Source organism: Zonotrichia leucophrys, chromosome 6, assembly GCF_028769735.1.
Source record: "Zonotrichia leucophrys gambelii isolate GWCS_2022_RI chromosome 6, RI_Zleu_2.0, whole genome shotgun sequence".
Classification (NCBI taxonomy): domain Eukaryota; kingdom Metazoa; phylum Chordata; class Aves; order Passeriformes; family Passerellidae; genus Zonotrichia; species Zonotrichia leucophrys.
Genome location: NC_088176.1, coordinates 21451710 through 21468223, shown reverse-complemented (window position 1 = coordinate 21468223; position 16514 = coordinate 21451710). Strand labels below are relative to the sequence as shown.

Below are 16514 nucleotides of genomic sequence, written 5' to 3'. Positions count from 1 at the left end.
CACCAAAAGCAGCCTTAAGTAACTAAAAGCGCAAAATTCAGAAATACTTCTGCCAGTGAAACTGGCTGTTACTGCAATGAAAATGAGCTATCTGACTGATAGCTTAGCTTCTATTGTGTTCCAGTGAAAACACATCCTTGAATTTAGAGCTGTGTAATGACATTATTACATTAAACTTGTTATTTGAAAATAGACAAACAGCTCCAAAAATATCCTGCTACCAGACACATGTTTGGCTTCATCTCTTCAGAGATGACTGAACACGTCATTAAGTCCTCCCTCCTTACAGCTACCAACCCATTGGTTTTCACAGACTGTTAAGCTTGCTCATGGGGCAGAGTGAAGCCGAAAGAAGGGAAGAAACAAAAGTCCTGAAGTACATGCCCAAAGGCTTGGAAAGATCACAAGTTTGCAAAGGATTACCAAGTCTTTGGCTAATGAGTCATTCTGAACTCAGAATAGGAACAAGTGAAAATTTTTACCTTTTGATGCAGTGTTCTTTATCAGTAGTTGTTCATCTTCAGCACACAAGCGAAGCCTCTTGGATTCACAGCTCCTTCAGTCACACCAGGCTTCTCTTCCATTGGGCCCTGCAGCAGCAATTGATGTTCTCACTTGGAAACACCTTGGAAGCTGTCATCCTCAGCATCAGCTTTCTGACCTACAACACCAAAATCCATGACAAAAAAAAACCCAAACCAAAACAAAAAAAAGCCCTGTAAACAACATAAACCAAACCAAAACCCATAAAATCCCCAACTTTACAGATGCTGGCAATCAAGATAGGTTCTTTACTTTCTAGTTTTGACATCAGAGTATCTACTGACTTACACCAGAATGGGAAGTCACAGGTGGGGACAGAACAGATGGTTAGACAGTTCTGCTTTAAAGCACAGTATACTCGTGCTGCAGAAAGGCATGAGAAAAGAAGGTTAAGAGACAGCCTTGCAGAGAAAGCCCACATACGCTGTGTCTGGAAATTTGTTGGAAATCCTGGCTTTGACCACCAAAGCAACTGAGGCGGCTCTCCACAGACACTTGTTTCTGCAGAAGTTGGAAGGCTGAATGAGCACTGGGGCACAGCAGTTTGAGGGATCCAGACTTCATAACTCACTAAGACCTTCATGCATAGAGCCCCAATTTCCCATCTCGTGGGAAATTGTGGCAGGATGATAGGAATCTGGTTCCTGATGATAAGCCAAAAAGAAAAACACAGTAATACTCAGTAGAGCATATACAGAAATCCTAATGGAAGAATTCCTGTTATGATGGGCATCATAATGCTGAAATTCATTTAGCCACCATTCAATTACATACTCTTTATTTTCTTTCCCTTGCAAGTCACCAGTCTCACAAGCATGACTGCTCATTGAAGAGTGAAGACAAGTAGTAAATAAAAAGCAATGAAAGCTGTTTTACATCTCTTTTCATCTCCACTACGCAGCTCCCTCAACCTTAAAATTTAGGGGAATAAAGACCAGGTTTTCTATGCAGACAATGAAAAGTATATGCATTGAATGTCAATTCTATAGGAAAGAAAAGAAGTGACTGAAAGAAAGAAACCCATAAAAGGAAATGCACCACATTCTTCCACCCTCTACCCCAACAAATCCAATTAAACTTGCCAAGACACACACACATGCCGTCAATCATTCCAGATCCTATCCACCCTATCAATATTTCAGCAGCATTTCACTCTCTTACTTTCCAGGACTATGCACACTCCACACAGCATGCATTCATTGTTCCCCATGCTCCTTCCTTGCCCCTCTTAATCAGTCACAACAAGTCACATTCATTCCTTTCCTGCACCTTATGCTACACCAAACTAGCTGGTTAGCTGGCACAGATGAGCTTCTTTGTTCTCCATTGATGCTTTGGGGCTTAGCTGGTTGGGGGGAGGGAGGAGGCTGTTTGTGGGTTTGTCTGTTTGGTTTTATAAAAGGGTGAAAAGCAGAATGCAAAATATGGCTATTTATAGACAAAAGGACACCAAAGAATTGTGTTCATGCTTATAAAACAATTTTGCTTATTGTGAAATACTGCTAGCCTATTATAGTGGCCTCATTTTAATGAGCACAAGGACAGTAGACTCAAAATTTCTAGTATTAACAGATGCAAAAGTTCTCCAGAGTCCTTACATATCCAACATGGGCATTCTCAAAGCCTGCCTAGACACGACATCATTATCAAAATAACTTCCATAATTTGGACTTATGTTCTTATGCAGACTGTTCAGGCTCAGAACAGAACTCAGACTCCTCAATGGGAAGAGGAGATGCATGATGGCTTTTTCATTCTATATCATGCACTCTCAGGGCTGCCCTTGAGCATGGTCATATACGGTAACTCATTTTCATACATAAGGATTATTTTGGGTGCACTAGAAACACTCATATCTTATACCAGTATAATAACAGGGCAATTGACTTTCTCTTTGAATTCTCACTTGGTATCACCATAAGAAATGCGGAAATCCAACATGATGGAGGATTTCACCAACTGTTGAGCTGTCTTTACTGACATTACAGGCAGTAACACAAAGTGGCTCCAGTACAATGGCTGGGCTTTCAGGGAGGCAGTAGCTATTCCAGCAGAGCAATCTGCCTATAAAATTTTTCCCTTTTCCAGTGTTACTATGTCCTGAGCTGCTCCAGTACTGAGCAGATTCTAAGCCTGAAGAGTTGTTCCCGCTGTGAGTTCCTATTCCATCCCTAGGACAGGATGGATGATGAGGGTAAGCTATCCAGATGAACTCTCTCTTGCTATTGACAACTGGGTGAGCATTCACTAATGTTTAAAGTAAACTGAAGCTCCAAAGTTATTGCTTAAATTCATTCTGTGTAAAAGTTGCAATGAAACCATGAATCTTTTATCTCTGATTTTTTTTACTGATAACAAGAGCAGCTTTATAATCTTGGAATTCACATTTTGTGCAGCAGCCTATTAAAATTTCACTGGAAGTTAGGGTGGCCATACAGAGAGACAATTCTTAGGTGTATCTGAAAACTGAAGGTGGGACTTTGAGGAGCATTTTAGGCTCAGAAATTTGAGCTCAACAGGGCAAAGGCTGTGATTCCAGAAAAGTAAAAATCCTCTTTGCAAAAGAGAAAAAAGTTTTAACCTTTGTCAGTGTCTGTTTGGACTCAAGGAAGAGTACAAGCTAATCATTAAATCCAATGTATTATGTGTATTCCAAGCCAAATATATCCAGTTCCACCACCGGTCTTTCCCGCCTGGTGGCTGTGCCAGCACATACAGCAGTCACCAGTGTATTTCTGTGCCATTTCATTTGTCCACTCCAGGCCCCTTGTATGGACATGTCCTGGATAGCATAACTTCATCTCCCATCCTGGAGGGAACTGACAAGCACATTCCCTTGGAGGATCTTGTTCTGCTTCCTCATGCTGAGGCAGAGCTGCAGTCCTTGAGGCCCATGGAAAAAGCCGCCTGATCAGATCATGCCTTGAAAGCGCAGGGAGGCCAACTGCGTGTGGAGCAGCACAGCTTCCTCCAGCAGCCACCCTGCTCATCCTTCGAGAGTGGGCTGGGATTAACAGGACCTGAGTAAATAAAGGCTCCCCATTCAGATAGTTAGCTCACTGCCTTTTTCAGCAGTCCTGCTGGAGAGCTATGCTTTGGAGAACCCCAATCCGTCATCTAAAAGGGAGTTTCAGAGCTCCTTTGAAGCAATACTTTCTCAAAACATGAAGAAAGCTGTGTAAACTTGGATCTAAGGTAAAAAAAGTATAACCTTCACTCTGCACAGTTACAGCTTTAATATAGTCCTCAAAGTTTTGAAAACAGACTTCCCTGAAGGTGCTGTCCAGAAACTGTTTCTTCCTTGACCCTCAGAGTTAACAAGTTTTCCACTTTTTAACTATGAGAAACTTGCTTCCACGAGGCAAAAATCCAAATTTTGAGGAGACAGAAGAAGAAAATGGGAAAATGAGGAAACCTGGTGATCATTGCTCCTCTGGGCAATTATCTATCCTGTAAATAATTAATGTTTACTCACTTTTGTAATATGGTTATCTGCCAAACACAAACACTGCTGGCTGCACAAACCAAAGCCAAAAGGAGCTTCTGAATGAGTCACTAATCAGACCTGACCATAGGGCACCTGGAGAATATTGACTGCAATGTGATCCATATTTCCTATATTTGGTGAGCAATATGTGATTTCCAAATAAACTGGAAAATGACTTTATGACTAAAAAAAAGTCCAAGTTGTGCAGGCATGCAGTCTGAGTGCCAACTGCTTATCTCTGGTAACACGAACTCAGCTGACTTGGGGATTGCCTGGAGGCCTCCAGGGCGCTAGCAAACACAGCATCAAATGACTCCAGCACAGCCTTTTAGGAGAATTGTTTGACATAGAAGGATGCTGTGAGTCACCCTGGTTTTATGTGCACTGTTTGTGGGAAGCCAGTGCAAAAAAAGAGCTGAGGAGCATTCAAGAATGTAGCTGGCAAGGTGATGACATGTGATTCTAATAAGGAAATTACAGTTTTTCTCAGCCCTGGTTTTGGTAAGGGGTCACTTGCTGCAATGTGTGGAATTTCTTTAGAGTGATGCATCTTGCACCCTGTTCTTGGGAACACAGTGGGCAAAGCTCCCAGGGTATGATTGATTAAATAGCTACCACATGTTTATCTGTGTATTTATCTGATGGTAGAAACCATGTGTATACACACACTGCAATTCTGACCTTAATTTACAACCAGGTCACCTGTTTTCTACTGCACTAAAGATATTATGAGGTAAAAATCACAGCTGAAAGGAGTAAAGCTCCCTCTGTTTATGTTGGAATGGAACATGAGTTCTGAAGCATTCAGCAAGCCAGATTTGCCTGTGAAGGATGCTTGCATTCTAATATTTGTTATAGTGCCTGCTCATGGAATGCAGAGAGAATAAGGCAACCAAAAATGGGTGCCTAAAGCCAGCATCCTCAACAGGGAGCAAATAAAGCTTGCCAACACAGAGTTCAGAGGAGCTTCTGTCTTCTGACTTCCCATCCCTCTTTGCAGTTTAGAGTATATCTTCCCAGACCCTGACCTTGGTAACTTGCTTTTAAAACTTACATCCTTGAACAAATGAGGCTTGGAATTATAATCTCACTTCTTAGAAATGAGGAAGGGCTAAGAGCTGTTGTCTTTCCTAACATATCCTAGAAGAGTATGTGCTCTGCTCTAATCCATCAGCTGGGCTTTAGGTCCTACACATGGAACTAGACTTTTGAGAGAGCCTGTTGGTGGTAGCCCAGTGAATGGGCACTTAAGCACCTAATCTGAGAGTTTTGGCAGGTTATGATTAAAGCAAGGCCCAGAATGGGTCAGCAATCTCAACATCAAGCAGCATTTTGGTCATTTGACAAGATCAACATCAATGGATTTTATTGTGTCTTCAGTGCTGGTTGAGAGCCAAATGGGTTTTTAACAATCTAAACAGTTTGTCACTTAGACCACTTGGTAGAACAGCCTTGTCCTCCTGTCATTTCACCTTCCCCAACGAGCCTCAGAAGCTATCATCCTTTCCATGCCTCTACTATTTCCTTGTGCACTTCCCTTTAAACCAGTCTGCCACTGGAGATGCCATTTGGAAGCTTTGATCTCAATTGACATTTTACTAGGTAGACACTTAATGTGTTCCTCAGTCAGAAAAAAGGGAAGGATCCTCCCACAGATTTATTCTGATTGTTTTTCCTGCTCCATCACACCACTCAATTCCTGAAACCCCAACCTCACTTGTACAATTTATAGTAGTCAGAATATGAGCAACACCTGCCTGTTTCTGTGGAGAGGCAGCTAGCCTCCTCCTACTGCTAATTGACCTTGAGTGAATGGAACAATGTATTCCTTTCCTCATTATTCAATCAAATTGAAAATTATTGCTAACACAGCACCTGGACAAGCTGCCATTTATCAAACAAACAAAATCCCACACTGAATGAACTGTTCTCATCCTTCCTTCCATTTTCTGACACTGTTGTTACATATTAGGTGCAGCTAGCAGAATGTGTTACCTAGGATTCGTATTTGAAGAAGATAAGAATTTCAGACGTAAACCTAACTGTATTTTCCCTGCAGGAGTGTATGGGGACATGGAACAGGATTGAAATTGTTCATTCAAAAGATGGCAGCCAGATGCAGTCTGTGTCTGACCTTTGCATTAGGTGGGTATTCAGATCAAAAGCATAGTTTCAGTGCTGTCTCTGGCTGGCTCCCTTTCCACAGATCAACTGATTTTTCAAGGTATTGTGGAGAAGATTAATTTAAATTAATATTTTTATTATTTTTTAAATTAATTCAAGTTAAAATGTGTTGTTACTATCATGTTATGAAAGACATCTAGAGAAAAGGCCTCCAAATGAGGAACATATCCATCAGTCAAGAGACTGATGTGACTAGTACCAGTCTTCAGCACAGTGCTTTCTGTCAGATTTGCAATTTAATGGGTTTTTTTACTTAAAAACACACAACTCTCCCAGCCACCCCACACCAATCCAAACACTGGATTACTTGGAAAGACCTGGACTGGGGCAATGCCTGCATCTTTAATGTTTATGCGTAGCATCTAAAAACATGTATTTCTTAGAGACACTTTTTGTGTTGCACTGTTATTTGAAGGCACATGCACAGTTTCCTGTGACAAAAGAACCTCCTAAATAAGAACCAATAAAGGAATGAACACAAACTAGGAAACAGAAATAAACAGAGACTCACCAAGCAACTCAATGCAACAGTAAAGCAGCCAACAGTCCTGAAGTCATTGCTTCATGCTAATTTCATCCCAGGCATTCAGGACTTTTGGTTCAAAATTTTCATGCAGATCTCCTGAGTAAACTGCAGCAATATTCTTCCATTAGCAAGACAAACAAGTCCATATTATGGGAAAATCTATAACCTTCTAACTCCTCCCCAAAATGTCTTTTGACAAGGACAACGCTGTTGAACTCTGAAGGACAGCTGGAAGTTCCTTGCAAAAGGCTATGGGACTGCCCTTGATGGAAAGGAGGAGAACAGATGTTATTTGCTCCTCCTGAGAACAAGCTCTCACAGATGAGATTTGAAGGCCAGCAAACTAACAGCCCTTGAACAACCCACATTTCAGATTTAGGTGCAGCGTACATGCCAATGGGGGCTAGGGGCTGAGTGAGGCAGCACAGCTGAGGTTCTGCACACAAGCCCTGTACCCACACGGAGGGTGTGAACTGTGAGGGCTATAAATGGAGGCTCTACTCCACTAGATCCTATCCATGAGTTGTGTCTGGCTTAAAGAAGGAAAGGGGCTTTGGTTCTGCTGTGCAGCCACAAACCCTTCATCCCCTCCAGGGGATGCAGGGATGCTTTTACGGGCAAGTGGAAAATACATTCAACTCTTTACTTGTTCAAGTCACATCTAGACAATCAACAAGGTCCTACATTGATTGATTTGAGTGAGCTTTTCTTCTTCCCCTAAAAAATTCACCTTCTTGGCCATAAAACATCAGTGGAAAAAACATTTTAAAATCATGCTAATAAGTAAAATACCTTGAGGTCCATCTGCATTTACATTTCAGACAACCCTGACTCCACAATGTCTAGATACAAACCAGCTTGGTAGCATTCATTTTCTTCAGCAGTTACACAGAGCTGTTCAGGTGATGGGATTTATCACAGAGGAAAAGGTTTAAGGTTCTCTTGAATTAAAAAAAAAAAAAAATAATCTCAGTTTCTAAAACAGTATCATGTTCCCAGGCTGTAACAATAACAGATTTTACTGTTGGGTGAATCAGCCTTTCAGATCTATAATTTATTATAACAGCAGCATGAAAAGCCAAGCTGTGTATGAAACAGAGTTAAATTTAGATCTGAAACAAAGGGTGCCCTGCAGAAAAAGGGTCAGCTGAAATACACATTGGATTTCTATGGAGAGGTAGAGCAGTCCTTTGATCAAGAAAAAGAAGCAAGATTCAGAGGAGATGGGCTCCAATCCCAGCACACTTCCTATAAGGACATAGGAAAAATGATCTCCCTCCTTTCTATCTTTATTTCCTCAATGGTGTCACAGGTTGGCTTGGGAAGACAGTAAGATCCTGAAATGATGGACAGTATTTGAAGAGCAAGATACTGCTTTTTCAACAGTTGCAGATGAGCCCAACTGCAGATACTTCTCACACAAACTCACACACACATTGCTTTGTTTCATAAGTGAGGTTTTAAATGTGATCATCACAGACCAAGAACATTAATTAAGTGTGCTGAAGACAATGACACTTCTTTCTGAGTCCAAACATGCGGAGTCTGTCCCTGTCTCTGGACAGTGACCAGACCCCTGAGTTCTCATTGCAGCAGTTTGCTCACATTAGTGTCAATGTGAGCTTCAGTGTAGTTACCTCTTCATGCACTTTATGTAATCAGAAATATTTTAGCTAATACTTTCAAATTCCAGACAAAGCTACAAATTTCAGGTGTAACATGATTTTTACAAATTTCATGATTATATTTGGTTTACAATTTTCTTCTTATGATTTAAATAAGAATCCCTTTACAAAGCATGGCCTGAGCAGAATCTCTCCAAGCGCTGGGGTTTTTTTTATTTGTGAGAGATAAAGAAATTATCAGTTTGCCATCTCAGAAACATTTTTGTGTAGTTTTGTGCATAAGGGCAGTGCCAGCTGTGAACACTGGGCTTAACAATAAAATTTCAGGCAATTAAAATCACTTTTCAACAATTTCCTAGCAAAGGGGTAGAGGGGAAGGGAAGGGTATTCAAATTCAAAATCCCTGCCAAACCACAACTTACAATTTGTTTGTCTGTTCTGAAAGACCTATTTATTAATTAGGAGTGTTCCTGATTTGCAAGTGAAATCAGTGCTTGAGAAAGTCATAACCTTCACAGTTAAGTACCTCAGCCTCGAGGCACTCAGAATGCTCCAAAACAGGGGACATCAAGGATGCCCATCACACTTCCTAAACACTTATATCAAGGATATTAATAGAGATGATGGACTATGTAACATCACACTTTTCTTAGGGATGAATGGTTGCAATTTTGTTTTTAAAAATGTATTTTTACTTCTCTACCAAGAGCAAGGAAAATACAGGAAGCTTTTAAAAGAACACAAACTGGTGAGGGGATTGGGTATATTTCATATTATTTATTTTTTTAAGAACCAACCACACACATCTCCATCCTGGGACAAAAGCAGATTCACACAGTGTTTGGGCAATATCCTCTTCCAGAAGTCACTGCAAACATACATAAGGCTCAGCTCTGGGGATATGGTTATAGCCTTACAGTAGCCTTCAACAAACCACTGAACAAAGTCTTTGTCAAGTCCTTTAGGACTTCTACATAATGTAAAGTAACATAGTTTTTCAACTTCAGATAAGAATGGACTGACACATTCATAACATTTTCAAACCTCAGAAAAAAATGCATCATGAGAAAACACCACAAACATGGCTTTCTACTCCAAGGGTACCATCTTTGTGACATATGGGTAACATGGGTAGGTCTGACTATTTGTTATGTTGTAATAGTAATGTAGTGAGTGCTATATAAAAGGAAAAAGTAAAAATTCCTACAGCAACATTGACTCTTGACTGTGACATGTCCTGTGTAATTTTAGCCAGATAACAGAAACTCCATCTGAACAAGCTTTTGTAGAAGAAGGAAAACATTCTCCAAATGAAGAAAAGGTGACATTTCTCATCCTTAGCAGTGCTTAATAAAGACAGGAATAGAGAAAGGTAAGGGTGCTGCCAGAAGGCAGTGAAAGGGTTAGTTGTTTTGAACATGGTGCCTGTTATGTGGTCAGATGCTACCTATTCATCCCCAGCATGAATTACCTCACCAGGCCTGTGATCTAAACACGTGTAGTTGCTAAGCAATACCAGTCACAAGGTCTCCTGTAATCCATACCATTTGCTATTTTACTAGAGATGTGCCCTGGTCAGTTTGCTAAAGTGACACCTGTGTTCCTACATTGAGTAATAAAACTCATTTACCAGCAGGGCTGGTGGGTCTTATAAAATAAATTTTTAGAATGCTTCCTCTATAAAAAAAGAAAGAAATAATCAATAAATAGATAAGTTAATCTGTTCTGTCTACAAGAGCTCTTAATATCTTTTCTTCTCCCTGCCATAAGCCTACCCAACACTGATGGCATGCACCTAGGGTCTCCATTATACATGACAGCTTTTCATGCTGTAAAAACATTATTTTTGAAGGAGGAGGGAAGGAGAAAAAGCTGATCTTCCTTCTTGCAAAAAAGGTTTGAAAAGTTAATCAATTTGCTAGCGTTGACCAGACCATGCAGAGAGGCTCCTTGCATTTGGATAAATTCTTGGATTTATTGCTGGCTTTAAGCAATCAGTCCTGATTGACATTAATCTCAGCAGTCAGAAGTCTATGCTTTAGAGCAAAAAGAAATGAGCATTCTAAACAGAAATACTTCAAGTCTTGGGAAAGAACAGAAAAACATAGTTTCCTAAGATACTCAAGGACATCCAGCTCACCTCTGCAAGCTTACAGGCTGACAGGACACTTGAACTCTGCTCTCCTGCTTAGGTGACATCATAGGACTATGCTAAAGCAAAACAAGCTCATCTTTCAAAGACATGTAGTCCATTCAGTGCAAATGTTAAAAATCATTAATAGAAACCGTACTGAGGCTAAGATTCCTTCCCCCATCTCAATGATCCTTAATTGCTGTTGCAATAGCAAAATTCAAGTCGGAACTCTGGATATCTGTGCCCTAAGCAGTACTCAGGAGCCAAGTGGGTCTTTTAACACGTGATTTGAAGGTCAAAAAAATACCCCAACAATGAAGAGATGCATGGTATAAGGATAACCAGTGGAAGCTGAAAACACTTGTCTCTTAGGGCCTGGTTCTGTGACTCTCATTGGATGTCATGATCAGTCAGAACCCCTGCTCACAGCAGTCACCCAGTGAGATTAACGCCTGTGCAGGAACCTGAGCTGGCTGAATGTCACTTTAAAAATTGTGACAGACCATGAAAGCTAACACCTAAGATAATCTTACTGTCACTTCTACAGGTAGTTTGTCAAGTCCTACCTTAAACATCTAGCCTACGTGCAGTGAAGTCAATGCAAACTGCAGGTGTTCTCTCTCTTCCTAACATACTTGCCAAAGAATTAGGCCAGGCCTACACAATATTATAAGAGAGAAAGAACTTGTTTGATACTTTACAGATTTCCTTTTCCTCCTAAAAGGAACAAACTACTGTTAGAATACTGTTTGAAATAGTAATTCCCAGCCTCAGACTGCACACTAACAGCGTTTTTAAAATTTCTTTAAGACATAGTGTGGCAGGAGCTGTGAATTTGAGAAACACCTTCAGAACATGTTATGCAGTCACTCCTCTTAATCTAAAATGGGAAAACCAAGCATAAGTCCACATAAAATACATGTGATATAGCATAGAGCAGGATAATGGGTCTAGCACATATGGTATTGTGAGAAATGATTTTCTGTGACAGCCAAGTATGACAAGGAACAGAAGACAAATGAATTTCCTGCACTTCATCCATACGGTTGCCTGTTCTGCAAAGACTTATATAGAACAAACTGACAAGATCACCTGGAATTACCTAATCTGATTGGCATTATATATGACAGATAAAACATCTGTGTACAGAAAATAAAATGTACTTATCCGTGACTGAAATACTGACCAAAACCAGACCAAACAGTGGAAAACATCCCTCAAAACAATTTTAACAAGTCTTGCAAAGAGGTCTCAAACAATTTATGGTAACGCAGAGACATGGAACTCAGCACACTTTCAGTTCTAATGACAAGCATGCCACAGTTCATTTTAATGTTCCAGTTGTGTGATGTGTAGAAAAAGGACTGGTGTGTAATTTTGAAACTAAAATCATCTGGAAAAGAAATAACTGAAATAGGAACAATTCAAAGTAGAATATGCCAAGAAAAAAAAATCCATTGTTGATATATCAGAAAGTAAGGTACTTTCATCATCATCATGTTCTCTTTTCCCAAAAACAAAGTTTCTACCAATGGATTTAAAAATGCAACTTTAAAATCTGGAAACAAATGGCCTTTAGAAAACCAAACTTGATTTTAATACCTGGTGGTTGCAAACAGCAGAAACTTAGCAAGTATACACATAGCAGAAAATCTGAATTTTGAGAGGACATCCTCAATGAAATTCCACTGACACATTTATTCTTGTTAGTAAAACTTCCCTGACTAACCCAAAACTCATGGATTTTCCCAAACTATACAAATTATCTCCTTCTCTTTAAGAATTTGTTGCCTGTATCTTAAAACAGTATATGAGGCTGCTTCAGTTTTGGTGACAGAAGAGCAGAAATTTTTAAGTTATTCATACAGACAGGAAACTTAGAGGGAGAGAGAGGACAGAGCAGTGCATGGGGAATGGGCTGGGTGGGAAGCATTGAGAATCTAGATGGAGGACTGCTGTGGTAATAAGGGTGACATGGTAGTTGATGGGAAGGTGCTGCAATTAGGGTGTGGGTGTGACAGCATCAGGGTGATGAGAGGAAAATTACCTTGCTTGAAATGAATGGGAAGGGAGAAGCCAGTCAGTCAGAGCAATGCTCGTTATACAGGCATCATAGGCACAAGAACTTTGTTTTTCTAGCTGGATACAGCAGGCACAGCATCCAGACAGCTTAAAAATGCAACTTCCACAGGAGGCTGCAGCACATTGAATGCAGAGGCCCGCATGATCCCAAGTTGCCCAAACCCATTTCAACTGCAAGACCAGGAATCTGCTGAGGTAACCACAAACCACGGTTCTGCCCACCGTGGAATATTATAGCTTGGGTGACAGCATGATTGCAGTGATACTCAGACATGTCCTCCAGCTGCCTCAAAAATCAGATATGAGTAATTTAATCAGAATATACTATCATGAAACAGGCAGCTCCCTTCTTGTTAAAAATATCAACATTAATAATGCCCTCTTCTTACCTTAGGCCACATCCTGTAGCTTTTCCTGTTGTTGAGCTAGTGCCTTCAGCAGGATTATTAGGTACAACTCAGCTGTCAAGCATGTGTCCTTCAACGAGGACCTTCTTCAGGCAGGAGGCCTCCTTTCATCCATAAGTACGGCACAGCCCCACAGAAATACAGACCTAGCACTTCTAACTGTGGATCAACAACTTCTCATGAGATTCAGCTGTTCCAGGGGTTCCTCACTGCAGTAGGCCACAGGGACTGTTTCAAACACTCCTAACCTTACAGCCTAATAAGAAATTTCCAACAGGCAACCCTACATGACAGAACTCCATGGGGTTTTTTTGGACTACTCACAGTCACCCCCAGAAATAACCCCAGCTAGTCCTGGCAAGATGTAGCTAAATCAGCTTTTAAGAGAGTAAACTGAAAAATGGCTATGCAAAAAATGTCACTGTGATACAGCACTGCTGCTTCAACACAAGTTTTATATTCCACCTATAATAAATGGAAGAGACCAGTCTCTGGAGAGGGCACATTACAAGAGGTGGGCCATAAAGATGCTTTGATTTTCTCCTCTGGAAAAATTTCAGTCTCTCCACTGTCTACAAGGAGCCTAGATGGGCCAGGCAACAAAGCACAACAGCAAACTCTCTCCACAAGACAGAGTTATCAGAAAAATCATCATGAGAATTTTTCCAGGCAGGGTAGTCTCACAAGGCAGACAAAAATCTGAACAATAAATATGCTTAACTTTCTCCAATCATTTCCCTGAAAATTTTTAACAGCAAAAGAAAGTAGACAAATGAACTTGTACATTGAACTACTTCTGTGCATAACACGCAGAGAGAGGAGAGAACCTGGATTAAATTATTAGAAACAATGAAAATTCTTTGGGGGTAAATCTGCAAGGAAAATGTATGCTGTGTTCCACTTGGGAGGATCTGTTTCATGTCACGTATGGCATGAGTTTGCCAGGGCACTGCTTTACTTTTGTAACAAAATACTTTGTGAATATCCTGGTCTCCACAGGCAGACGTGAGGAGGAGCTAGGAACCCTTCAGTTCAGAGCTTAACCCATCTGATCAAACCCATACACTTCTCTTCAGCAGGAGAGAAGCGTCGTTGCTGTGTTGTCTCAGACCCTGTACATCCACCCTAATCTTCTTCCTGTTTCATCTTTCCCTGTATTTTCAGACTGGACAGATCATTCTGTTGTACTTGAAGATTCACACACTCACGGAACTGTTTTATTTCAGCCCTCGCTCAACAATCCATGCAACAAAAGCCAGAGAAGAAGAGTGAGCTCTGTGTACTGTCAGTGCTACATACTTCTGACTATTATTTCCGCTCCATGGCTTTGGTTTTATCCAAGGATTATTCAGTTTGGGAATAATAGGAGATTTACATGCTTGCACACAGGTCAAATTACAGTCAGAAAGCACATGTGCTCCAATTTCTTCACCTGCAGATTATTCCTGGTGACTTATTTTAAAGCTTCCCTAACTGGCAACAGCAAAAATTACTGTTTGAATCCTGTCTGCAGATGAATGCTGATGTCCTCCTGGTGTTCCAGCAGGATATTGCACTGATATTGAATGACAAATTGTTTCAAATAGTATCAGATTAGCTCTTCTAAAGCGTAATTCTTCAATTGGCTGAATAGATCACTAGAACTCAAACCTTGCAGAATTTTTCTGCAAGTAGCTATTCTTAAATCAAGAGTGTTACTATGTTATTTTGAGTTTTATACCATCTCAAGCAAATTAACATCAACTATAATGCCTTCTCTCTGAACACAGGAACAAATGCCAATGTTTTATCATTATTTGTGGTATTTCTAAAGGTTTTGGTAGTCATTTGGAGATATTAAAAAGGAAATAAATAGAGAGCTATACTTATTCTTCCTCATTTAAAAAAAAAAAAAAGTTAAACAAATCCAATGTGAATTTCACCACCTGTCCTGTAACAAACCAGGGGGAGAATGACAGTTTTGCAGTTTCTGAGGAATTACTGTGACTGAAATACAACTGTGAATTCTGGATGTAAATAATGAGAAGACAATGCAGGAAAAAAACATCACCTTACTGATCGAGTTATTCATTTTTAATAATGACGTATACACAGGCAGGATAAGGAAGCATACTGACACCCAATTTAATTTTCAAGTTTGTCTAAGTTTTCTAGAACCACATAGTACTATCCATACATGAAAGCAGGTGAAGGATTCCCCTATTCCCCTTCACTTTTGGGGGTTTTGTCATTAAGTATCTCCTCAAAAACATTCTCAGCCACATGTTCAAACTGAGTGCCCTCTACCTAAGGTTACGCAGAGTTTAAAATTAAATTAGTAAATGGTCTTTTCCACCTCCTTAACATGTAGCAATAGATGTCTGGGTAAGGGAGAGAAAATTATAATCTCAAAGCGGGGCTCCTAAATTCACTCACTAGAAGCATTGGGATATCAGGCACTCCAGCTCCATCAGCTGCACACAGCAATGTACAGCCCCTCAGCTCATGCAGGACACAGCCACTCTGTTCTTCCTGAGCAGAGAATTTTGGCCACAGCACAAAGGTAGGCCTAACCCCTGGAACACTTCCTTCAGCTCTTAACCCCAAATGAGGTTTTCTAGGGATGGAGGATGCACACCCAGGAACATTTTTGGAACAGGAGCTTTAAGACAGAGGCCTATTCAGTAACCGTAAAGATCAGATGCCTTTTTTGTTTGCATGATTTTAACAAAGGAGAGCTCCATCATAAATCTTCACTTCAAATTTGATTGCTTTATAATATATCATACTGTGATGTAACTGGCATCTGCACTTGGCTCCTATTAGGTGATACCATATGGTACAATTAGAAGCAGAGACACAGACTGACATTCAAATAAGTCAAACTTCATTCATCTATGATTAAACCATCCTCATTCCCCTGTATGCATTCAAGATCCTAATTTAACTTCTAAAGCCATTCCCATTCAGTTGTGCATAAATATTTTGTATTTTTGCAACTCTAGATCACTCAGCTGAATGTCTCTTAGAGCTTCTCTAAGTTGTTTATTTGCTTTCTTACTAAGACAGTTTCAGTCTATGGCAGGGCCATCCAGATGGGGAAGGTGTGCACAGTTTCCAAAACCTCCCATTTGCAAAGCAGGCACAGGCTCTTTGACACATTGCCTGCCTCCCTCTGGGAGATCTACACAATGACATTCAGCTTTGTCTTGTGGTACCCACATTCTAGCTACAGCAGAAAATAAATCTGCAAGTTATCAATAAAGGATTTTTAATTGGCAAGGCTGTTTTATTTGTTCATGGGAAGATAAGAGAGTCTTAGAATACCTTCTTTCCCAGAAGGTTAGGGGGTTGCACACAACTCACAAATCTTTCTTGATAATCCTCTAGTTGAACCAGAAATTATATTATGCTTTTGTTCTTTCATGCCTAAAACTGACCAAGCGGGCAATGATTTATTAAGCTAGAGTCTTGAGTCTCCTGCCACACAACCCACTTAGTCACACTAATGGCTATGAAACAGATCATGCATTATAAGATAGGCCAT

General features: G+C 40.3%; 1 long non-coding RNA gene across 1 annotated transcript in view; it reads right to left on the bottom strand.

The window, feature by feature from the left end:
* LOC135449360 (uncharacterized) overlaps positions 1-16514 on the bottom strand; it is a 133097-nt gene that overhangs the window by 17138 nt on the left and 99445 nt on the right. Inside the window, exon 2 of the long non-coding RNA XR_010440735.1 lies at positions 483-661. This is a non-coding gene — a long non-coding RNA (uncharacterized LOC135449360). The remainder of the gene's footprint in view (positions 1-482; positions 662-16514) is intronic.